The following is a 24546-nucleotide window of genomic DNA, read 5'->3' as shown; positions in this document are numbered from 1 at the left end:
ACATGACAAGGATGAAAGAATGATACACGGCATTACAACCAGGACAGGAACCCGACGGCCTGCCTAAAACAGAAGAGTTTATCTGGTATTTCTTCTCCTGCATTAAAATCTTTCTCTCGCCAGACTCATCTCGAATATCAGAGGAATGGCGATCTTCCATGACTCTTAGCGTGCTATTGAGAGTCAAACGACCCATGCGGGAATGTTGACTCTTCTTTCTGACTCTACTCGCGCAAAAGTGGGTCTTCGGAAGAAAAAAGAGAGTCAAGTTGCCGTGACTCACTTTTTACTCTCTTTTTTCTTAGAGTGTATCTACCGTCTCTCCGAAAGGAAGAGGCCGGTGGTCACAACGAGGACGACCTTCTCGAATTCAAAATGGCGTTTTTATTACTTCAAATAAACAAAAGTGCACTCGTAATAAATGCAAAAGGAAGAAAAAATCAAGAAAAGCGTGGGGCAAATGTACGTATAAAAAACTGAGCTGTCTGTGCTCGGACCACGCAGGCGCCACCGCCTCATGCCGTCGACTCCCATTGCGCCGTGTACCGCACAACGGCAGGAAAGCGCCACCGCGGGACCAGCGACGCCGGTTACGAGCCAATGCTGCCGGCGTAGCCGATGGCAGCGACAGCTCGCAGTACTGCTGTCGCAGTGGGCGCAGGGAGAACGGCCTTCGAGACAGCGCTGGTGTTGACGCGCTTGTCGAGGATGCGCACGGGGACGGCACGAGGCGCGAAGTGGCCGCACTTCTCCGTGGACCGTCCATGGCGTTGACCTCGGTGCAGCGCCTGCAGCAGCCGCCGGCTTGCCAGATGTCGCAGATGGGTTGCTGCAGAGCCTGGACCGCCAAGATGGAGAGGGCGGGCGGCGGCTTGTACCAGTGGTCGGGAATTTGGAGCGGCCACGGGTGCCTCGGGGTGATCTCGCCGCCATGAAACGTTGCCGTGCCCAGACACGACACGAAGGCAGGTGGCCCCACCGGTCGCGTCGCGCATCACGCTCCTCCGTTCTCGAACTGCTCTCGCCGTCCTGCGCTGACGTGTTTCGGGACGGGATCACTGGCGGGCACGCGACAGAACGTTGGCGCGTCCTCTTCGTCTTCTGTGTCGTCTCTTCTGTTCTTGCAAGACTGTGGCTGACGCTTCACGGTAAGAGAAGGAAACAGAAACAATTGCATTTTAAGAACATAATGATAGTTGAGTCTTTTCGATTGTTAATGTGAAACATTCTTTGCCTCATTCCCGGCAGTTTGCGGTGGGTGGATTCCTGTCTCGCCTGCCTTTGAGAAAATAAATTAATGCGTGACCGATGTGGGAACCGAAGCTCATGAGGTCGAGCACTGCAGCTTGATGCTCTAACAACCCGGCAACGATAAATTTTTTTTTTGCCGTTATTGACAAGACAAAACTGCAGTTCTGGAAAACACGCATGCTGGTTATACAAACTGATGTCATTGTATGCTGAGTACGTGAAAGGTTCATAGAAAATGTGTCCCAGTAGGGACACTTATAAATGGTGCTGCCTGAAGCACCCAATTGGAAAACAGTGCTTGATGAATTTGTTCTAATAAAAATTAAGTAAACAAAATCAGTTTACTACATTTAACCGTAGCGCGAGGGCCAAGTCCGTGTAAAGTATTGTAATCAGTCGCGCCCAATGATTTCATGTCGTAAGGCACGAAATCACTGGACTATCAAATGCTGGAACTAATGAATCTCTGTCCAGAGACAGTGTACATACGTTGCAGTCTCAATACCTCATTCCCACGGGCAGAACGGCAGCGACGCTGGAATGTTGCTAAATCACTGCCTGTTCTCCACCCAGCTATTTGGATGCTTCCGTGGATGTTTGTCCGGCGACGGTGCCTTATCTTCCGTGCTTCCTTTTCAACGACACGTGGATGCGGTCCATGGTGTGCCTATGGACAGCCCGGTCGCTCCAGTTGGTGGTAGCCGTCTCGTGTGCGTCGTGTCTTTCCCGACGGCCTCCCGCGTGCTTTGATTCTGACTGACGTCATCGTCGTTCTACCAATCGCCGATAACCTGTGGTGACTCACGTCTACACCGGATGCTATAAAGGCCTTCGCAGTGGCACAACAGCAGTGAAACCGGAATGTTACTAAATGGCTGCCTGTTTTTCACGCAGGTATGTTATATTCAAAATGACTATAGCTTCCATTCCGATTGCTGCGTTTTGTTATCGCTGTTCGGCCTGAGCAGTGTCGCTGCTTGCTGCTTTTGTATTTTGCACTGTCACGTCAACCTTCTCTTAAGTGAGGACCTTGAACTTAACCCTGGACTTAGAGGGTTCCCTTCCGCAACTACATCAAAAGCAAGTGAGGCTAATCAAACTGCTACAAGTAGCAGTGACTTCTCAACTAATTTCTCTTTAGAGACGGGTAATCTTCTCGCGCAATTGTTGGCTGGTCACGAATTATGATTGACATTACCGACATCAAGGAGTATTTAATTCGTGCTTCGAAGCCCTTGAAACACTTGTAGCTTCGCTCGAATCATCTACAGCAGCTGTTGATTCGTGGTGTAATGTATGACAAGCTTGACTCCAAAATTGTCTCAGTTAGGAAATCGGTCACTAAACTCACCTCGAAATCCGTATATTTAGAAAATTGTTCACGGCGGAACAATATTCATTTGCATGGTTTGCCCGAAACAAGAGATGAAAATACTGTTTCTTTACTGCATACTGTGAAAAGCTACACAGGTGTTAAGAAAGCATTATAAGACAAGGTGTCCGGATATTGAGTACTGTCATCGTGCAGGCGGGTCAAACAAAGGGTGATCAGGTCCCGTCCTAATGAAAATGTTTGACTTTAAGGAAAAATAGTTCCAGCTAAAAAAAATGTTACCAAAGTGAAAGTGTCTGGTTTCCACATCACCAAGGAGTAGCACCGGACGTGCGAGCCGTACTTAAGAAATTGTGGGATGCAACTTCAAGCTTTCGTGATAATGGATCCAGAGTTAAACTACGGTACGATCGTGCCTACATCAATGACGCGCGCCACACATAGGACACTATTACAAACAGTTTAAAGCGCGCTTCTGGTCGTGTTACCAAAACAACCTTTGTTCCTAATGCGGAGCAACTTCTCTTTGACTACCGCCAAGCACTAGTATTCTGTGTATTTTGTATTTCAATGCAAGAAGTACTGTTAACACGTTCGTGGCTTTATGCTATGGCTACGTCATACTCTACCCATGTAGTGGCCATAAAAGAAAACTGGCTGCATAATGGCGTGTTTGACTCTGAAGTTAGCCCACCCGGCCATGTAAGCAATACGGAATGTGGTGGTCGTGCGTTGCTTATTCGCTCATACCTGAAATGTTTTATGCTCCCTGACCCACGTAACGTTGATGTTGCGTGGTGCAAGCTCTATTAAAAAAAATTGTCTATAATAGTTGGTGTACGCTATCGTACGCCAGGTTCCTCTCCAGAAGATTTACAGAGGCTTAGCATGTTCATGCAGGAACACAACTTCGGAACCCAGGTCGTTGTTTTCATGGGGGATTTATAGGATCGGATATTGACTGGCGAACCCTGAGTTGAACTGGTCGAGACCCTTCCCTTTGCAGGAAACTTCTTTTTCTTTCATTATCCCTTGGTCTTACTCAAATCGTAGAAGCTCGAACCCGCCATAACTCCCTTCTGCACCTGATTTCTCAGTTCTCAGTTCGTCCAAACTGGTTATCACTGCCATCTAATTAATGGCATTTCTGACCACAAAGCTGTGCATGTTTCCCTTAACTATTAATTGAGAAAACCGCAGTCTAGTATTACACGCTTTTTCGACTTCTTTCGTGTGAGAAGTCGAAAAAGCTAAAAGCTAAGCTAAGCTAAAGCTAAGCTAAAAGCTAAAGAGCACGTTTAGATAAACGTGCTCTTTAGCTTTTACCTTTGATTCCTTCCAAGCACTTGGTCTACAAGATAACATTGACACATTGTTCGATTCATTCAAGCGCATCGTAAAACAATGCGTTGAGAATTTTGTTCCCCTTAAGACTAAATAGAGAAATCCTAAAATTCAATGGATGAATCGCAGCATACTGCAAACGCCTCGTCGTGTTAGTCGTCTGCGCCGACTGAAAAAGGCACGTAATCCTGACAGTATCAGTCGCCTTAACACTGCTAAGGAAGAAGTGCGCATCAAAATTGAAATTGCTTAAAACTCTATTTTCAAAATGAATTACCAGAATTATTACACTCTAACCCACGGAAATTCTGGACTTCTATTCCACCACCTAAAACGGCTGCAGTTTCCTTTATGTTAGATGGCACGGCTATATCAGACCCCTCTGAAATAGGTAATGCTTTTAATATATACGTCAAATGAGTGTTCACGCATGAGGACAACTCTCTCCTACTGTTCACACGTACTTATCCTGTGCTGTCTATCGGCTATGTTGTTATCAGTGAAAACGGCATCGTAAACTTCATTCTCAATTTGACACAGTTAAGTCCACTGGCCCTGACAATAGTCCGAACAGCTTTCTGGTACGATACTCTCTCTGGTGTTCACGTTACATGGCGGTCATCTTTCACAAATCCCTTACTTCAGGCGTCATACCCCACTCATGGAAGCAAGCCAATGTCCCGCCTCTGCAAATATATGGTGAAAAGTTTTTCTATTTATAGATCTATATCGCTTACCTCGATTTTCGAAAAGCTACTGGAGCATGTCATACACAAGCACACAACAGAATACCTTGAATCGAATAACCTTCTCCTTAACATACAACATGGATTTTGTCGTCGTTTTAGCAAAACAACACAACTCTTGCAATTTTCGCATGACATTACTAGCAATCTTGATATTGGAAATCAAATTGATGCGTTACTTGTAAACTTTTTCAAAGCTTTCGACATAGTTATACACAACAAAGATACTAAGTACTTTTAACGTAAGATTAAATAATCCTCGACTGGTCGACTGGATAACTAGCTTTTTTAACGGTCGCTCTCAATTCGTTTCATTTATTTCCAATTCATCTTCAACTGTATATGTAAAATCAGGTGTTGCGAAGGCTCTGTTCTGGGCCCCTTCTTATTTTTTATTGACCTAAATGACCCTCCCAGAAATATTAAGTCAAAAGTCCGTCTTTATGCCGAAGACTGCGTTCTAGTATATACCAGGTAATTTCCTCTCCTAATGATCACACCTTACTTCAGGATTCCTTCAATAGATCTTGCAACTGGTGTACGCATTGGCAGATGTGCATTAACTTTCAAGATACCGTAGTGGTGTCATTTTCGAACAGCCACTTTCCTTCACAGCATGCGTACACTTTTAACAACGCAATAGTTGTCTGGGCACGTGTGTACACATACCTTGGGATTATCTCCACACACAACATCCAGTGGTCACAGCATGTTGATCACATTGCATCTATAACACTAAGATAATTAGGGGACTTAAGACGAACATTATCTAAATCGCCAAAATACACTAAATTAATAATAAATAAAACACTCAATGGCCCTGTATTAGATTACGCTTCATGCGTCTGGAACCCATATAAAGTGTGCGACATTAACAAGGTTAAATCGGTACAAACAACGGCTGTTCGATTCATTTGTGATCGCTACGATTGTGGTTTATAGCCCTCGTCCACAATGAATTCTTTGAATTTTCCTCTTCCACGCAGAAGGCAGCATGTCGATTCCACAAAGCCATTAAATTCAATCATTCACTCGTCTTGTCGACTACCCGCTCATGAATACATTGTAGTGGCTAGAAAGGGGCAGTGTGACGGGCGGCGTATCAGCGCCGTGCGAGTGAGAAGCGCGATGACCGATGAAATTTCCAGGCGCTGCTAGGGGCGCTGAAACGCGCGGGTGTGCTGAAGCACACCAGCACGCAATCGTTAATTTGGAAGATTGGTGGAAGAATAGTAGGAAAACAAAAAAAAAACAGAGACGTACAAAAGCAAAGTTTCCAATAGTGGGATAGAAAACTTCGTTGTGGGGCGAGGAAGAAGACGAAGTGCTTCTCTTGCGGAACACATCTCGCCCGTCTCTGTGCTTTTCTGGACTTCTTACGGCACCTTCTTACCGCCCCCTCCATCGCGGTGATGGATGTACAACACCCCGAGGATCCTCCCGGTTCCCGTTCACCGGCGGACATCGGTTCGAGGAAGCGAGGAAATACTGAATGAATTTGATGTGGAACTAGAACGACTTCGAGCAATCCGACGACGTGCTGAACGAAGATACCGACGTACGAAAACAATGGACGATCTACGGACCGCCAGGCGCACGCAAAAGTAGATACAGCGCCGGTTAGACAAGCTCGAATCGCAACGTTGGGCTGCCTTCTGTGAGTCGCTACATCCACGCAAGCCTTTATCGCTACTGTGGAGAATGGTGCGAGGACTGCGGACACTTCCCGTACAGCGATTCCCATTCAAGGCGCTTGCCCTCTTTCAAAATAGATCGGAGATTGACGTGGCAGAGGATTTCTGCGCCAGATTATCCGGCCAACTCACAGCTACCAACATTCCATCGCCTTCGAGCAGCTGTCTGCCACCACGTGATCACCGGTTGGATCTATCATTCTCGATCCACGAACTTAAGGCAGCATTAGCTTTGTGTAACCGCACATCAGCGCCAGGACCTGACGGAACTTCCTACCGAGCTCTGTGTCACCTGGGGGAGCGAGCAAGTGGAGTTTTTCTTGAGGTGTACAATGAATCTTGGAGAAATGGCACGCTACCAACAACCTGGAAGACAAGTCGCCTTGTTCCACTGCTGAAGCCTGGCAAGTCGCCGTTGGAGCTCTCATCATATCGCCCGATCGCTTTGGCGAGCTGTGTGGTGTTACGTTTCGCCTATGACGCGCGCTGTAGCCAGCGCGGATTCAACGGACGCCGGGGCTTCGTTCAAAGCGGCAGACATTTTGGCCCGTTCGGAGCGGCCGCGACGCATCCCCGCCGAGCGCGTCCCCGCATGCTCAGTGCCACGTGTCTTTGTGTGTGCGTGTGTGTGTGCCCACGCTTGTCAAAGCGCGGCAGCCGGGGAGAGGAGCTCCCCCAGTGTGAAGCGAGGAGGTCTGACCGGCGCCGGCCCGGCTGATGCGTCACCTCCTTGTCCCAACGTGTCTCTCAGTCCGTCCGTCGCCGCTGTCACGTGGTGTCATCTCGTGACCTTCCCTCTTGCTCTCAACTCCGAGAGTATAAGAGCAGCTGCCCCCGGACGCCAGGAGAGAGGCTCCGATTTCTTCTGTTGAGTAACGTGCTCTCCCGTCTCTCTACTTCGGTCGACCTGACCGCCCGCTCTTTGCGATGCTAGAATAAACAAGTTGTTCTGTTAGCAGTCGCCTCATGCTTTGCTGGGACCTTCGGATGCTTCCAGTGTGCCCCAGGCCGCCAGGCCAACGCTACCCTTGGGGCTTGCGACCCATTTGCAACAACGGGCGCCAACGGTCCGGTTGCAACAACGGGTGTCAGCACTGAGGTTCCAACAGCTGGTGGCAGCGCTGAGGTTCCAACAGCCGGTGCCATCGGTGCGGTTCAAACATCTGGTTGCCAGCGGTGAGATCGCGACAACGGAGGCCAGCAGCGAAGATATGCGGTTGACTGTATGCTGAGCAGCACAACGACCATCCGGGAGCAGTGCAACGAGCCCTGTGTGATGACTGGTTGCCTGCAGCGGAACGACTGCGCTGAATTCTTGGCTGCGAGGTTTGGTGAGTGCGGGACTTTCTTCTTCTGAGTTTTGCCAGGCTTTTGTTAGTGTTAGAAACAGAGCTGGTAATTGTGGTTGTCGTTGCTGTCGGGTTAGTTTGCGGCAAGACAATAGTAGGCAGTAGAGAAAGCAGCATTCAGAGCAGCCATGTATTTGAAGTCGTTGCGCAAACCGAAATTGTTGGAGCTTGCAAGAGAGTTGGGTCTGGATGTCTCAGACAAACTCAGAAAACCAGAACTGCTAAGGGCTATTCTTGAGTTAGAAGCTGAGGATGACGAGCTGTCGGAATGCCTTGAGACCATTGAGGAGAGGGCAAAAAGACAGGAGCGCGAACTTAAAGAACAGAAAGAGCGAGAGCAACAAGAGAAAGAGCGAGAGCAACAAGAGAAAGAAAAAGAGCGTGACCGTCAACACGCTTTGGAAATGAAGCGTCTCGAGGTGGAGATGGAACGCGCTCGTAATGGAAGTCAGGCACACGGTGCAGGAGAACGGGTATTGTTCAAAATGACTGACCTAATGCGGCCGTTTAAGCTTGGAGAGGACATTGGTTTGTTCCTGGTTAACTTTGAGCGAACGTGCGAGAAGCAGGGGTTCTCTCGGGAAACGTGGCCACAGCGCTTGCTCACTTTGTTACCCGGCGAGGCGGCCGACGTAGTCGCTCGCTTGGAGAGAGAGGAGGCAGAGCATTTCGACAAAGTGAAATCGAGTCTGCTAAAAAAGTACAGGCTGTCAGCGGAGGCGTTCCGTCGGAAGTTTCGAGAAAATGAGAAGGGCAAAAGTGAGTCATATACAGAGTTTGCCTACAGGCTAATGTCAAACATGCAGGAGTGGCTCAAAGAAGAGAAAGCGTTTGGTGACCACGAGAAAGTTCTGCAGTGTTTCGGGCTAGAACAGTTTTATAGTCGGTTACCTGAGAACGTGCGGTACTGGGTCTTGGATAGGCCAGACGTTAGTACGGTGGCTAGAGCCGCTGAGCTAGCCGAAGAGTTTGTGACGCGTCGGGCTCGCGGAGCTAAGGACGGTCAAAAGGGTGAATTTGGCTCCAAGTTTGAGAGGCCGAAGTTCACGCCCAAGAGAGCAAAGGGGGACACACGTGGTGCGGATGCGAGTGAAAGCAGTCCGACCGAACGTAAGGAGACGGCGGCAGCCGAAGCCGAACGCAGAAAGCGGTTCGAGACGAGGCAAGCGCGCGTGTGTTATACGTGCCAGAAGCCGGGTCACTTTTCGGCGCAGTGTCCGGAAACAAAAACAAAAGTAGTGTTTTTGTCATTATGCAGCACTGACGAGAACATGAAGCTTCTCGAGCCTTACATGCGAGACCTCCTCGTGAACGGGAAGGAGTGCCGAGTGCTTCGCGATTCCGCAGCTACGATGGATGTAGTTCACCCCTCTTACGTAGAACCCGATATGTTCACGGGCGAGTGCGCATGGATCAAACAAGCCGTGGAAGCTCATAGCGTGTGTCTGCCCGTAGCAAAAGTGCTTATTGAAGGTCCTTTCGGAGCACTTGAGACGGAGGCGGCAGTGTCATCTATGCTGCCCCCCCAGTACCCGTACCTATTTTCAAACAGGTCCGATCACCTCCTGCGCGAGAAGGGGCTTTTGTTTGGTGAGGCTAGCGTTCAGGCCTTAACCAGATCGAAGGTTCGGGAGCTCGCTGCAAAGGCGGTAGTTGCGGGGCCGACGTTGTCGAACGATGAGAAAGGGTCAGAGGCGCAGCAAGCTGATATTCAGAGCACGGCCGAGCTGAATAAAACTGAGTCTGTAGCGTTAAAGGCACCAGATACTGGAGAGGAAATGCCCGATGCGGGAAAGTTAGAAGAGCTATCTGCAGATTTGCTCATCGCGCCTACGTCAGACGGACTTAATAGGTTGCTAAAAGTCAGCCGGTCGGCTTTGATAGCCGAGCAAAAGAAGGATGGCAGCCTAGAAAACATACGCTGCATTGTCAAGGAAGGTATCGCCAAGAAAAATGCTCGCTTTGTGGAAAGAGGTGGGGTCCTGTACCGGAAGTATCTAGACCGCAGGGGAGTGGAGTTCGATCAGCTGATCGTGCCTCAGTGCTATCGTCAGGATCTGTTGCGCTTGTCGCATGGGGGTTCGTGGTCCGGACACCTAGGAGTTAAGAAAACTAAGGACCGTCTCTTGCAAGAGTACTATTGGCCAGGGTGTTTTCGGGACGCAGACCACTTTGTGAAGACATGCGACACCTGTCAGCGGGTGGGCAAACCAGGGGACAAATCGAGGGCGCCGTTGAAGTTGGTACCTATCATTACGGAGCCTTTTAGACGGCTCGTTATTGATACAGTGGGACCTCTGCCGGTAACAGCCACGGGGTACAGACACATTTTGACTGTGATCTGCCCAGCGACAAAGTTCCCTGAAGCAGTGCCGCTTAAAGAACTCAGCTCAGTTGAGATAGTCAATGCACTACTGTCCATATTTGCGCGAGTTGGTTTTCCTGCGGAAATCCAATCAGATCAGGGCACAGTGTTTACTAGCGCTTTGACGACAGCCTTTCTCGAAAGGTGTGGGGTAAAGCTGTTACACCGCTCCGTGTACCACCCACAGTCGAATTCCCTTGAGAAGCTCCTCTCCGTCATGAAGCGCGTGTTGAGAGCCTTGTGGTTTGAACAACAAACTGACTGGGAGCTGTTTCTGCCTGGGGTGATGTTTGCATTGAGGACCGCGCCGCATGCGGCTACAGGGTTTTCGCCAGCTGAGCTAGTGTACGGTCGCTCGCTGCGATCTCCGCTTCGCATGCTTCGAGACGGATCACTGCCCTCTCCAATGGCTGCAGACCATCTCTTTCACGAATGGCCGCCTCCTGCGCTGGAGCCTCGCTATGCAACAGTATTCCTTTGAGGTGCGTTACAAAAAGGGGAGTCTCAACGGTAACGCCGATGGCTTAAGTCGAAGCCCCTAACGTGGGAATCAGCCTCAAAATTGTTTGTTATTGATGTTTTTCTTCCTGAGGCAGGATTTTTAACATATTGCTTTTGTGTAGTGTTTCAAAGTGATGATGTGCTTTCTAGTGCAATTTTCCGATTTGTGGACGCGTTCTGAGTGCTGCTAGACTACTGTAAGGAACTAGGCAGTAGTATAAAAGGGGAAAGAGCCTGGCATGGCTTAGTGAGGTTTGTGCCGTGCTTGCTGACTGAGCGGCTGAGTTTCGGCGTAGTTCTAACGCTTGCTGAGAACGAGAGAAAAATGAGAACTCTCCCGAAGTCACTTTGCAGTGTCCTGTGTGAACCTGAACGTGAGAACGAGGCCTTCTCGGTGCGCTGCGCTCAAGAAACGCCGAGGGACGACCGACTTCGGTTATGAGCATCATCGAGCGACATCCCTCCGGACAGCGGATGCAGTCCCCTGACCATCGGGATCTCCTTCCCCCGGCGGGGCGGTCTGTTACGTTTCGCCTATGACGCGCGCTGTAGCCAGCGCGGATTCAACGGACGCCGGGGCTTCGTTCAAAGCGGCGGACATTTTGGCCCGTTCGGAGCGGCCGCGACGCATCCCCGCCGAGCGCGTCCCCGCATGCTCAGTGCCACGTGTCTTTGTGTGTGCGTGTGTGTGTGCCCACGCTTGTCAAAGCGCGGCAGCCGGGGAGAGGAGCTCCCCCAGTGTGAAGCGAGGAGGTCTGACCGGCGCCGGCCCGGCTGATGCGTCACCTCCTTGTCCCAACGTGTCTCTCAGTCCGTCCGTCGCCGCTGTCACGTGGTGTCATCTCGTGACCTTCCCTCTTGCTCTCAACTCCGAGAGTATAAGAGCAGCTGCCCCCGGACGCCAGGAGAGAGGCTCCGATTTCTTCTGTTGAGTAACGTGCTCTCCCGTCTCTCTACTTCGGTCGACCTGACCGCCCGCTCTTTGCGATGCTAGAATAAACAAGTTGTTCTGTTAGCAGTCGCCTCATGCTTTGCTGGGACCTTCGGATGCTTCCAGTGTGCCCCAGGCCGCCAGGCCAACGCTACCCTTGGGGCTTGCGACCCATTTGCAACAACGGGCGCCAACGGTCCGGTTGCAACAACGGGTGTCAGCACTGAGGTTCCAACAGCTGGTGGCAGCGCTGAGGTTCCAACAGCCGGTGCCATCGGTGCGGTTCAAACAGTGGGTAAAGTAATGGAGAGGATGGTCCTAGGACGCCTGGAGTGGTACTTGGAGTACCACAACACCTACCCAGATGCCATGGCGGGCTTCCGACGCAGTCGATCATCGATCGATAACGTCGTCGACCTGGTGACCTACATTCAACATGAGAAATGCCGTAAGCGTCTCTGCGCATCTTTATTCCTCGTCGTTAAAGGGGTGTATGACAACGTTACGCATGAAGCCATCCTCTCTACTCTCGCAGAGGTAGGAGTGGGTTGTCGGATGTTTCAATGGATACGGAGCTATCTATCCATGCGATCCTTCTTTGTAAGTACCGAGGAAGGCCATACTTCTATACATTATAGCTACCGTGGCGTCCCCCAGGGCGGTGTACTTAGCCCTGTGTTATTTAATCTAACACTAATTGCTCTCCTTGAACACGTGCCAACCACAGTCAGGCTATCAATGTACGCGTATAACATCTGCATATGGACGTCTGCAGTCACACGCCTACAGTTGCGAGCGAGAATTCAGAGAGCCACCACACAAACTGCTATCTACCTCCGTAATCGAGGCCTGGAAATTTCCTCCGAGAAATGCGCACTAGTTCCATTTACGCGCAAACCCATGGCAAACTACAGTGTAATGATAAATGGCCAAATAATACGACGGGTCCGATCGTAGAAGTTTCTAAGTGTCATAATCGACAGGGACTTGTCATGGAGCCCACACATATCATACGTGAAAAAACGGTTGACAGGCATCTGCCACCTATTCAAGTTTTTCGCTGGCAAGACCTGGGGAATGTCGCCAAGTGCCATGTTGCAACTGTACAGGGTGCTTTTTTCTAGGATTTCTGCGATACAGCTTGCCAGCAATAAACAACACAGGCAAAACGAATCGACGCACAATACAAAGTCTTCAGGGTCAAGTGCTCCGGATCTGTCTAGGCCTGCCTCAGAGTGCTTCAACAGTGGCTACGATAGCAATCGCTGGAGACCACCTTGTCAAGACCCACATTGAAATGGAACTACTCAGGACCCATATAAGGCATCTAGCCAGGACTCCTCGTCACTATTTAGCCTCTCTACCAGTGGACAGGCCACACACATCTTTCAGCCAAACGATAACTGCATATGATGAATCATTGCCAGCTTGTTTCACTCCGGCTGCGAGACCTTCGATCCCTCCATGGTGCCTCGCTCAGCCAAAAATCAACCTCGCAATACCTGGCATCTCGAAAAAAGCTGATCTGTCATCACCAGCCCTTAGACAGCTCACGCTACTATGTTTGTACGAGAACTACCGTGACTCTACGCATATTTACACTGATGGATCTGTCCTTCCAAACAGCTCCGCGGCGGCAATCGTCATACCAGCGAAAGCTACAACAAATTTAAGACGACCCACACGACAACATCGACGGCAGCAGAGCTCGCAGCGCTCTTTACTGCCCTTCATCACATTGGTGATGAACCACCACACAAGTGGACAATATTCTGCGATTCGAAGGCGGCACTGCAGTCTCTACTGTCACATTTACGACGCGGACCGCACGAACAACTACTATTCCATATTACAGAGACGTTGCACCACATAAGTGATGCAAGCCATGAAATAACCTTCCAGTGGCTTCCAAGTCACTGCGGGATTATCTGCAATGAACGGGCGGATCACGCTGCCCGCTCAGCCCATACTGAGGAACGCCACGTCCCAGTTCCTCTTTCTAGAACCGACGCGGCACGGAAGCTCCGCCTACTTGCTCGGCAGTGCATCGCGTCGCAATGGAATGAGCCACATTTAAGAAATACGCGACTGTACTCACTTGATCCCACATTAAGTCTTCGAGCGCCATCACAGCTTCGCCGTAGAGACGCCACGCTTTTATATCGACTTTGGTTGGGCGTTGCCTTTACTAAAGCCTATGCCTTCCGCATACGGATGACCGACACCCCAACCTGTGACGTCACCACTGCGGTCATGAAGAATTAATTGGCCATATTTTGTGCGCCTGCCCGCAGTACACTTCACAGAGGGCATGCCTTCGCCACGAACTTGACCAACTGGACGACCAACCGCTATCCGAAAAAAGAATTCACCATCAAAAGAGCCTACCGTCACAGAAGAAGGCCGTGCAAGCGCTTTTGCGCTTCTTGCGATCTACCGGCCTGTGTGAACGACTTTAACTGGAACGCCTTTTGTGTGTGTCTCCATGTGGGCGCGTTCCTTTTTTTTCCCCTTTTTTAGCGTTTTCCTCTATGTCATCTTTCTAACCCCTATCCCCCATCTCCAGTGTAGGGTAGCAAACCGGAGACTGATATCTGGTTAACCTCCCTGCCTTCCCTCTTCATTCTATCTCTCTCTCTCTCTCTCTCTCTCTCTCTCTCTCTCTCTCTTGGATGGAGTTCACATTGGTATTTTTTTTTAAAACCTAGGTAGGATATTAGACACTATAAGAGCAAAAGCTTGGTGGCGCAACTCACCGCCCCGTTCCAAAGGGGACGCTCAAAACATCCATCCATCCATCCATCCATACGTGAAAGCAGAAGCCACGGCGCGGCCCTTGCCAATGTAGCGCCAGCGAGGTCTGCCGGACAAGCGTAGGTGTGTAGACCATGTAGACCGCGCTTGTTTGCACGTCGATTGTGATCACTGGGAAGCATCGCACACGTGGCACTGTGAATAACTTGAGGTGCGTAGTACGTGATATTGTGCTGTTCGTGTGTTATGTGTTAGACAACGCGTCGTGCCCTCGTGGCTTCGAAAGCGCGAACATGTTTTGTACACGGTTGCAGAAGCGGATACAGAACGTGCACAGCCAAGGCCTTCCTTTTTAGACCGCCTAAAGACGCAGCGCTTGTGAATTGCGGCCGCGACTCGCAAAACGTCAAACGGGCAGGCAACGAGTTGACAACGGAGTGTGTCCTCTGCGAACGACACTTGGAATAGAAGTACGTCGAAAGGACCTTTCGGCATGTGACAAATTGCGAAGTAGTCAGCGGAGACGCAGCTGAATGCAATCCAGGCCGCGTGTTCACGCAACATTTTACCGGGAAGGCCTAGTGTACCCTGGTGATGAGTTGGCCACGCTCGTGCTAGAGCATGCGTTCGCATTATTTCTTTCAACAAAGAAGCCCCATGCATTCAGTGTGCATGATTTTATGCAGGTCTGGAGCAGTTCAACAATCCGCCAAGTGAGATGCGACCTGCATCGCAAAGAGCTCACTGCAAAAACGATCCAGATTGTGGTGCTAAATAGGCTGCACTTTTTCTCATTGAACAAGGACAAGGACAAAGGGGGCGCAAGAAACATTTGTAGTCAAGGAGAGTGAAGTAGAGCCTACTGCTAAGCTCGGTCTGGTGTGTGCGTGCGAATTACTGTACTACGTAATAAAGTGTTTCCTCTCGTTTTGTGGACCGGTGCCCACAAAAGCAGGGATGGGAAATATTTAGTGCATGTTGAGGTTCGCTAAAGCGCCCACATAGCTACCTAATGTTTTCACAGAGCTAAAGCTTTCTTAAAGCGTATGTTGCTGGCGCATGCGGACGCGAATAGTGAACTGAACGACACGATGATGTTATTCCCCGATTTATTGCACGCAGCCCCGGCGCTGGCTTTGTCTGTTTGCGTGTACGATTTTCTCTGCGCGCATTGGCTACATTTACGGCCGATAACTGGATGACAAAAGTTGAAAGCCTGCGTTTCGGGTTGTTTGCGTTCACGCGGTGCCCGTTCGCTTGCGATAACACCATGCAAGCCTTTTGGTAAAGACCAACTCATCCAGAGTGGCCCTGAAATGTGGTCGTGCTCCTTTTTTAAATCGCATGGCCAAACATCTACTGTGCGTTCCAGTGTTGCAAACACCGCATCTTTCCATTGTCTGCTCTCCGAAGAAGTGCGACTCTTCTTAATAGTGCATCTATGAGCTGCAGACACTTCGTGATGTTTTCACCGCGCTTTGCATTAAAAATTCAAACGCCACCCAATGTGAACACGACGCACGTGCTAGCTGCCGTGCGCCGCCCCCTTCAAAAGCTGCGAAAGCGGTACGCCAGCTGCAACTAGCGCCATCTGCAACTTTCATCGCTGCTCTGTGCAGCCAAACGGCTCCTGCCCGTCACACTACCCCCTTCTAGACACCATAATTACAATGCATATGCCATTGCTTTCCCCGACTAGCCCTTGCGCTTCCCCCCACAGTGTCACTGACGTACCGGTACGTTCTCTATCGTGCGTTAAAAATTTCGCGCCTGAGCGCAAAGCAGGCGCTCCTGGACTGGTCGCGCCATCGGTTGACTCTTTCTACACGTTCGTATTTTCGCTTCGACCTGTGCATGAACATGTATTGAAGAGTACGGTGCGACTACCACTCGCCCCTCTCTCTTTGCTGAGTGGCGCGGTGGCTCCGCGTTCGCTGTATCATGCGTCGCGCGCGTGTGGATATGGGTTCAAGCACGGAGGAAGGAAACTAAGGAGAGGCCCTACCCCCTCCGCGCGCTAGGAGAAAAGTGTGGCGGAAATGACGTAGTAGGTTCTCATTTTTTTGCTGCTTTTTTATTTTGTTTGCTGTATGGCCACGCCTTTTGGGCCACAATGGCGGCGTTGTTATGGTTTTGAGCGCTCACACGTGTTGCTCTGGTAGGTTTCGTGCCGTGGCAGAGGCGCTGTGTGGGCGGGTTTGCGTTAGTCACCGTGTCTTGTTGCGCTGTGTTACCTGCACTGTGCTCTGCAGGATGTTGCGCGAGCGCGCGCGCTCCGCGCGCGAAACCACGCGCAGCGCGGCGTGGTTTCGCGAAAGATGTAAACAAGAGAGGAGGGTGGCACAAAAGGCGGAGCATCGTCATGAGCAACGCCAACTTCCGGCTTCACTTTTGCTTCACAAAGAGTGACGTCAGCGCCTCTCCTTAGTTTCCTTCCTCCGTGGGTTCAAGGGCTGTTCTGCCATCTGTCCTCTCCCCTTTTCTCTTCAATGTCACTCTCATTCCCCTTGCCCGCAAACTACAAACCATCCCTCACCTTCGGCACACACTCTATGCTGATGATATCACTCTATGGACCACCCATTGCAGTGATGGAGACATAGAGAATACTCTGCAGTCGGCAGCTACCCTCACCCAAACACATGCGCGGAGTATCGGACACTCATGCGCTCTGGAGAAGTCGGAGCTCCTCATACTCGTCTCACAACCCGAAACTACCCCACCACCCCTATAACCGTGACACTGGAAAACCGGTACATCCCTGAGGTACATATTCCCCGGGTACTGGGCCTCCACATCCACAATAACGGGGAAAACACTCTCACCTTCCACAAACTCAAGCGGATGGCGGTGTCGATATCCCACCTAATCCGCCGAGTTTCCGCACACCATCGGGGTATGAAGGAGCATGACCTATGTCGTCTCATTCATGCCTTCGTCCTCAGCCGCTTTCTCTTCACGCTCTCCTACCTTAAACTCCAGGGCAGAGAAATCTCCACCCTGGATGCCATGATCCGAACAGCATTTAAGACAGCATACACCTACCCCTAAATACCTCCACCGAAAAACTCCTCCAGCTAGGCCTGCATAACACGATAGGTGAGCTTACTGAGGCCCACCGACAGACACAATACATACATCTCGCGCACAATACAATACAATACATACATCCTACGCACCCTCGGTATCAGGATACCAGCCACGGATCCCACACAGCTCCAGGTCCCCCACCACATTCACCGCGAACATCCCTAAAAACATGGACCCCACTTACCACGAACCCCGCCGCAGAGCTCGCGCATGGGCGCTCCATAAACACTATGGCACGGAACGGGATGCTGTGTGGGTGGATGCCGCATGCACACGTGAGGACGCGGTTGTTGTCATCACGAACCCCTCCCTATAACCAATTACCACCCTTCACATATCCCCAACTGCCACTTCGGAGGAGACTGAAGAGGCCGCCATTGCCCTAGCAACTCACGGAGGCCCGGTAAATATTATCGGACTCTGAAACTGTGATACTAAATTTTGCTCGCGGGAGAGTTCACGTCCCTGCATTTCGCATACTGAACTCCATCGCTGCACACCCGCCCCGCCACATGGAGCTCATATGGGTGCTTGCCCACTCTGGGAATCCTGGAAACGAGGCTGCCAACGCTTTAGCCCGAGGTTCTCTCAACCGGGCACCGGCGGCCTCCGATCCAGGGTTCTCACGGGAGCGCATGCATTCATTCAGTGAACTGACGCAAGCCTGCAAAGCCGAGCGTCGGCTCTACCCCCCACCCCATCCCTCCCTCGTCAATTATCACCAGACACTTTGGAGGCGGCTCCAAACACGCACCTTACCCTCCCCTTATATACGCTTGCGCTATCACCACGTCCACACCGACCCTTCCTGTACCCTCTGCCACCACCCCAAAGCCACTCTCGATCACATCCTTTTCCTCTGCCCGGCAGATCCTCCCCCGCGGGGTCTGGAGAGTTACTACTACTACTTTGGAGGCTTGGGAAACCCTACTGCGCTCCGAGGACCCCGCCAAGCAAGCCATCGCCACAGGCCGGGCTGCCAGCGTCATGAGCCTCCGGGACATGAACATTTGAGTGCAGTGGGGCCGTGCGGGGGCCCAAGAACCTGCGTGTCCGCAAGTCCCCTGTGCGCAATAAAGTTATCATCATCATCATCATCATCATCATTATCATCTGCCATCTCCGCTGGTTTGAAGGTTTTTATTTTTTCTTCTGTTGGTGTGTCTGCTGCTGCGCGTCAAGTTCAGAGGCACGCGCCGTTGCCTCTCCGAAAAGAGTGACTCGATTGCTGCTTTCTCTCTCTCGCCGCACCCTCGCTTCCGACTTGCAGCAATAAACGTAAAGCTCTTCGAACTTTGTTTTAGCCTTTTTCCATCTTCCTCTGTCTTCTTGATCACGCGACGTCCCATTTCTCTCCGTTGTGCGGGCGACTGAAAGCGCATCCTCGCTGCGGGCGGTTACTTTCGAATGGCTGAGCGCGCGGACCTTCGTCTGCTCATTGGAGTGATGGCTCAATTCCGATTCAGAATACGAGCCGAGCTCGGATTCGCACTTGGATAGCCTCATGCGAGGAAGAGGTGAGTTCCGCATCGTCAGATTCGGATGTTGAACGGATGTTATAGTCAGGCTGATGATGATGATGACGTTTGCTAACAACAGCTGCAGAACACTGAAATGTGCATATTGCATTGACTATTTTGTTTGTATGCCAATCATAATCAAAAATAAATTGCTATGTTCATTCCCTGTTATGCTCGTTCTCTGAAACCAAGCCGACAGGGGGGGGGGGGGGGGCGTCACGGCCAGAAAGATCCGACAGCGAAAGGGCTAGGTGTCGCCATAGCCTGAACCAAAGGCTTTCTTTGCTCGCGCTAACTTTTTCAAACACGGCTATTTCCCGAGAGTTGTCGATTACTGGAACGAGTTTCCCGGTTCTATTCGTCAAATGGTACTGCCGTATATTGTGGAAGCACTAGCGTGATAGCATTGCTGTCCTTTTGATTTTTATTTGTTATGTTCAATTACCTTTTTGTCCGTTTCTTTTATTTGTTGTACTACACGTACTCTTGCAATATTCCTGCATAGGGCTGCAGTATTTGAAAATAAGTAAATAAATAAACAAATAAAGAAGAAGTAGCAGTTCCTGGGAGAACCCGGGCGTAGTATGGGCTTCGTCGACTATCGACATTGTAGCCGAAAATCACAAAGTGCACCTCTCTCCATGCACCATGAGTGTTGGGGGGGGGGGGGGGTGCGCGGATTCCTAGCACACGCCAAATCAGTTCATTTACAACAACTCCTGCGAGACGGGATCCAAGGTGTGTCCGTCGAAAGGGCCCGAATTATAGGAAGCTCAAACACCGCTCTCTTCATTTTCTCGGGAGGCACGTACCTCAAATGCGTGTACTATATGTGAGTAGAGATGCGGTGTATGGAGTCAAGAACGGTCAATCCAAATCTGCCTGGATGGCAGGCAAGAGGGACACCGCCTCGGAGGTGTGTAGAAACGACAAGAACATATGCCGCGGCGCACTTGAAAATCCGCCCTCACAAGGACACGAACGTGAAGTGTGCCGTGTGGTGTGCGACGAGGGGCACGAGACACGTTGGTGCCTGAACAAACTTCTTGCCATCAAGCTCGGGAAGACGTCTCGCCAGTCTCGACCGCGGGAATGGTTAGGAAAGAACACAGAAAAGACACCGAGGTGCTGGTTCGAGTCGACGGAGGAGCAAGACCTCTACCGAAGCTGATCCAGATCTAGATCACTGCACGGAAGCAGAGCGAATAGCAATGCCCCATCGACGGACCCATCGCAGGAGTCGAAGTCGCCGCTGCCTAAAAAACAGTGATTGAGCTGGGCGAGGCTTGTTTCTCCCACTGCTCTAAAACGGAATACCGACGAAAATGATAAAACATGCAGGAAGAGAACAACTCTTAGAAGACGAACGCAAACTAATATCCCCCGAGAAACAAATATCACAGTTACAGCTAGGCGCGACTAAATAACAAAATACAACAGCTGCAAACGTCGCGTCAATATAAAGAATAGTCAAAACGAAGGTGGCGGCAGATATAACCTCAGACTCCGCGCCGCCTCCGACAACAACAATCTCAAATAACGAGCAGACAACGGCATTGCGAATCCAAACGATGATAACGGAAAAGATGAAAATATTCATGCAAGTTAATCAAAAGCTAATGCAATTTCAACAACTGTGCCCGAACGAGTTTAGAAAACATAAGGCATTGGTGGCGGAACAACTTAAGGCAGTCACGAATGCTGTTCCGACCAAGAAACGCGCCATTTCGAGCGGATTCGGAAAAACCTAAATTAAGCAACTGCGTAACAAAATCCGACGGCTTGGACACGGGAACGACACGGGCATAAATTAGGAGTGTGCAACATGGCTAATCACAAAAAGAACCACAATGAATACCAAATCCAGAACAATTGGAGTTCTGGAAATCGAAATGCCGCTCCTTCTCCAGAAAAGTGGCAGCTCTCCGAAAGTTCATCAAAAACTCTGAAATCGCTCCGGAGGTGATATGCCTGCAAGAGGTCGGAGCGAAGCCGACCAAAATGCAGAGATACTACACTCTTAGCGATCCCCAAAATTCAAAATTCGCCATGCCAGTGAGGAACTGGATAAACGCTCAATTATCAACACTTCCACAAATTGATAGAGATACTAATTCTATAGTTATCAGTGTGACTCCAACGAAACGGAGTAAGGCACACACAATAATCACAAACGCCTACAGTCCCCCTAAAAGCAAACGGGACGACCGACCCCAAATTCTCTCGGCAACAAAATAATTAACGGGGCACCAGGAATACGGCGGTGATAGTGGGTGAGTTTAACGCGCCCCACATACTACAGGCATGATGCGCTAAGACGTCGCCCAAAGGGTTCCTATTCGAGTGCAACTTCCACGAGCTTTGGCTAATGGGCAATCAATGAAATCGGCAATACGTTGCGCATGTATAACAGCGTCAGCAGAGACACGGCGCCTGACCCAACATTTACGATTGACGTGAGAGGCTCTCAACGGTTTTGGTCGACGTAAACCTGTGAAGCGATCACATCATAAGAATAGCACTCTCCGCGCCAGACATACGGCGTAATATAGGAACCACAAAGTTATCCGACTGGCCTCGTTATAGAGAGTTCCAAAGGGTGCTGGATGTGTCGGATACCGCCCGCCGAACATGCAGGAATATACTCACTTACTTACACAAGTGCACGGGAGCACCACCTAAGCCATTGAGCGCACAGTGGAGGCACCGATGATAGACTCTCATCTGGTCAACTTACGGAAAAAGCTGCGGAAACTGACCAAGAGGTACAAAAGACAACGTCGAGCCAAACACATGAGCCACGCATTGCTCTCTCGATTGAGCAAGCCCAAAGCCACACCAACGAGCTAGCTGAAAACGAGCGGGCGACGTTCTGCCGAACCCTATCAGGGACTCTGGGAAGGGTCGGTACGTGGCAAACACTACGGAGCATGCCAGACCCAACGAGTACACGTGCTGAAAACAGGAAGCTCCAAATTATAGCAGACAACTTCGAGACTACAAAACTATAACTACTCCACGGCCTTCAGAACATATATATATAGGGCCCTCATCCGCGACGGGCATATCCAGCTTTTCGGGACACGTACCAACTAGAACCCCAAGCGGGCCCGGCACGAAGCTAGCGCGTTTTCAATGGAATGTGCGGGTTCCCTGCTCAATATGGTGCGTCTGTGCCCCTCGCGCTTGACGCGTTCTGCACTCGAACATGAACTGAAAGACCGCACTCCCCATTTTATCAATCACATCTGTAGGTTATTGCAATTCTGACTTTCAAGCACTTAATTCTCTTTCAACACTCAGTTCCACAAACAGACTAATGAACTGCTATGGGTGCCGCAATCTCGATCACAGTCGCTGCACTCCCCATGGAGGACATCGAAAAGCGGGCGCTTTTGCACTTTCAACCCAACGCCAAAAACTACGTGGACGATTCTTTTTTGGGATGGTGAAGTCATTTAAGGTGGACAATGTGCTCGCGCACTTGAATTATGTCGCAAGTTCCGTAGGCTATCACGCCAGCGCGCGGCCATCGGCTAATATTTTTCAATGAGTATCGGAGTAACAGCAGGCGGCGCGGCGGTAGCGCCGCCTGCTGTTACTGGTTACTCTCTTCGTGGCGGCCAGTAGGCTTGATTATCTGTTTTTACGCGCAATTGTGCGAGATGAAATTCAAAAGCAATCATATGTGCTGCATGCCGAAATGCACCAACAGAGCTGTGGCAAGTGAAGTGAGCCTCCATTAGTTCCCCAAAGATGCGGCAAAGAAGGAATGCTGTTGCAGATTGCCAAGCCGGTTACACCACCGATGAAAGTGTGCAGTGCGCATTTCGTCGGCAGTGACTTTTCCTGGAGCCGCATTGTTAAAAAAACGAAAGCTCTTTGCTTATGGGCATTCTTTTATTTCTTTTTCTACTAAGAATAGAGAAAAATAGAGGTTGCGACAGTGTAGCAGCGCGAACAACGGTATGGCTTTGATCCTGAGTGTATATAGTACGTGGGCGGGCGTCGGAAGTATTTGCTCGGGTTTTGCCTGCATCAACTCGTACTCTGTGGTTGCCGCGGTGTCTCGTTTCGCTAGAAACGCATGTTTTCGTTCTCGCTGCACCCCGTGCTCCGCCATGCGGCCAACCTCGCGCTGCGCACTTGTGGCCAGCGGAACGAGAACACACGAGCATTTAATTAAGGTAAAAACTGTCATGTTCGTAGCATTTTGTCGCAGCTCTAGAGAAATGCTGCAGTAGATCTACGTGGGTGGGCGTAGTAAGTATTTGACCGTGTTTCACCGGCAGCAGCCGGCAGTGTGGTCGCCGTTGTCTCGTCCCGCCAGAAACGCAGGTGTTTACGTTCTGGGTTGCACCCCATGCGCCAACGCGCGGCGAAGCTTTGCAGCTACAGTGGCCCTGAAAACAAGATTTATATAGCATAAAACAGACACCGAATTCTCGACGTGAGCGCAACAAGCTTCTGTCGTGTCTTCTCGTCACTCGAACGATAACACAACCAGCACCAGCGAAAAATAAAACAACCGGCGTGGCTTTCTTTGCATCTGCATGCGCTAGCATAGGCACATACAAAAAAGACGTCTGAAAAATCGCAGTTGTGATAATCTTAGTGATATCTTTCCTTTAATTATCGAATATAAACATCTCCTCATAACAACTCAATACGTGAAAGGAGCTCGAGAACAACACAGAGCAGTAAAATTACTCTGTCGTTAAACGGCAGTGCGCGAAAGGCAGGCATTGCGGGCTGTCGCGATTAGCACGAAGATAAAAGACAAGCTAACGTACCTTGATAGAACCTTCGTGGTCATAAATAAGTTCTAGCTCGTGCGGTTTCTGCCGGACATGTGACGTCTGCTGGCAAAGCTCTTCCACAGTGACAGACGATGCGCTGCGGGCCTTCACGCCGCGGCAAATAATATGGCGTTCTTGGCGTTCTTGGCGTTCATGATTCTTCCCCTTGGCGTTCATGACTTCTTCCCCTTCAATGAAGCATGCACCGTATCCCCGTTTCTGAAGCGTCTATGCGGCGCATGATGTCACTTAGCGACAGTGATTGTGAAAAAGGTAAAGCCATCTTCAAGGCGCTAAGCCAGATATGAGCTGATCATATTGAGTATTGAGTCGCCTTGCGCGCCACCCATACGCCTCGTGCACCACCTATTAGCGGCGAGAATTAGGAGTGGCGCCCTCTCGCGAGTGACGTCACGGCCAGGACGCCGCTCGCTCCGGCTCGCTCGGCTGCCGCGCGCTCGTTCCCTTCGTGTATGCTTGGGGTATGGGTGGCTCGAGCCGTACGTATTGAAGAATACGTCGGCTTCTTTCAGCTGCCATACCTTAACCACAGTTTCTTCTTCAAAAGCGTGTGAGTCGAGAAACATTGCGGCTTGGATATCGCAAGCTAAGTAGCGTTAAAGGGGTTTACTAGGTTTTGCAATGCATATATGCGCCGTGTCTATCGGTAAATTTTGACTAAAAAAAGAATATCTGCAAATTCAACGCGCGAAGTTGTGTATGATGCTTCGCTAAACATTTAACATTCCTTTAGTATTTAGCTATGAGAGGCATTGCATTTTTCGTGGAAGAAAAATTTGGTAATTGGCGTCAACATGTTATCTGATTTTAGAAAGACACCGCCCAGCGAAGCTCTCATCATGATTCCT

General features: G+C 50.3%; 1 long non-coding RNA gene across 1 annotated transcript in view; it reads left to right on the top strand.

Annotated features, from left to right (window-relative positions):
- Positions 1-370: 370 nt before the first annotated feature.
- The window catches only part of LOC139051644 (uncharacterized), a 69215-nt gene continuing 45039 nt past the window's right edge, over positions 371-24546 (top strand). The window contains exons 1-2 of the long non-coding RNA XR_011509473.1: positions 371-1148; positions 1825-2145. This is a non-coding gene — a long non-coding RNA (uncharacterized lncRNA). The remainder of the gene's footprint in view (positions 1149-1824; positions 2146-24546) is intronic.

The sequence above is a fragment of the Dermacentor albipictus genome, unplaced genomic scaffold (genome assembly GCF_038994185.2).
Source record: "Dermacentor albipictus isolate Rhodes 1998 colony unplaced genomic scaffold, USDA_Dalb.pri_finalv2 scaffold_13, whole genome shotgun sequence".
NCBI lineage: Eukaryota > Metazoa > Arthropoda > Arachnida > Ixodida > Ixodidae > Dermacentor > Dermacentor albipictus.
This window is presented reverse-complemented; position numbering and strand designations above follow the sequence as displayed.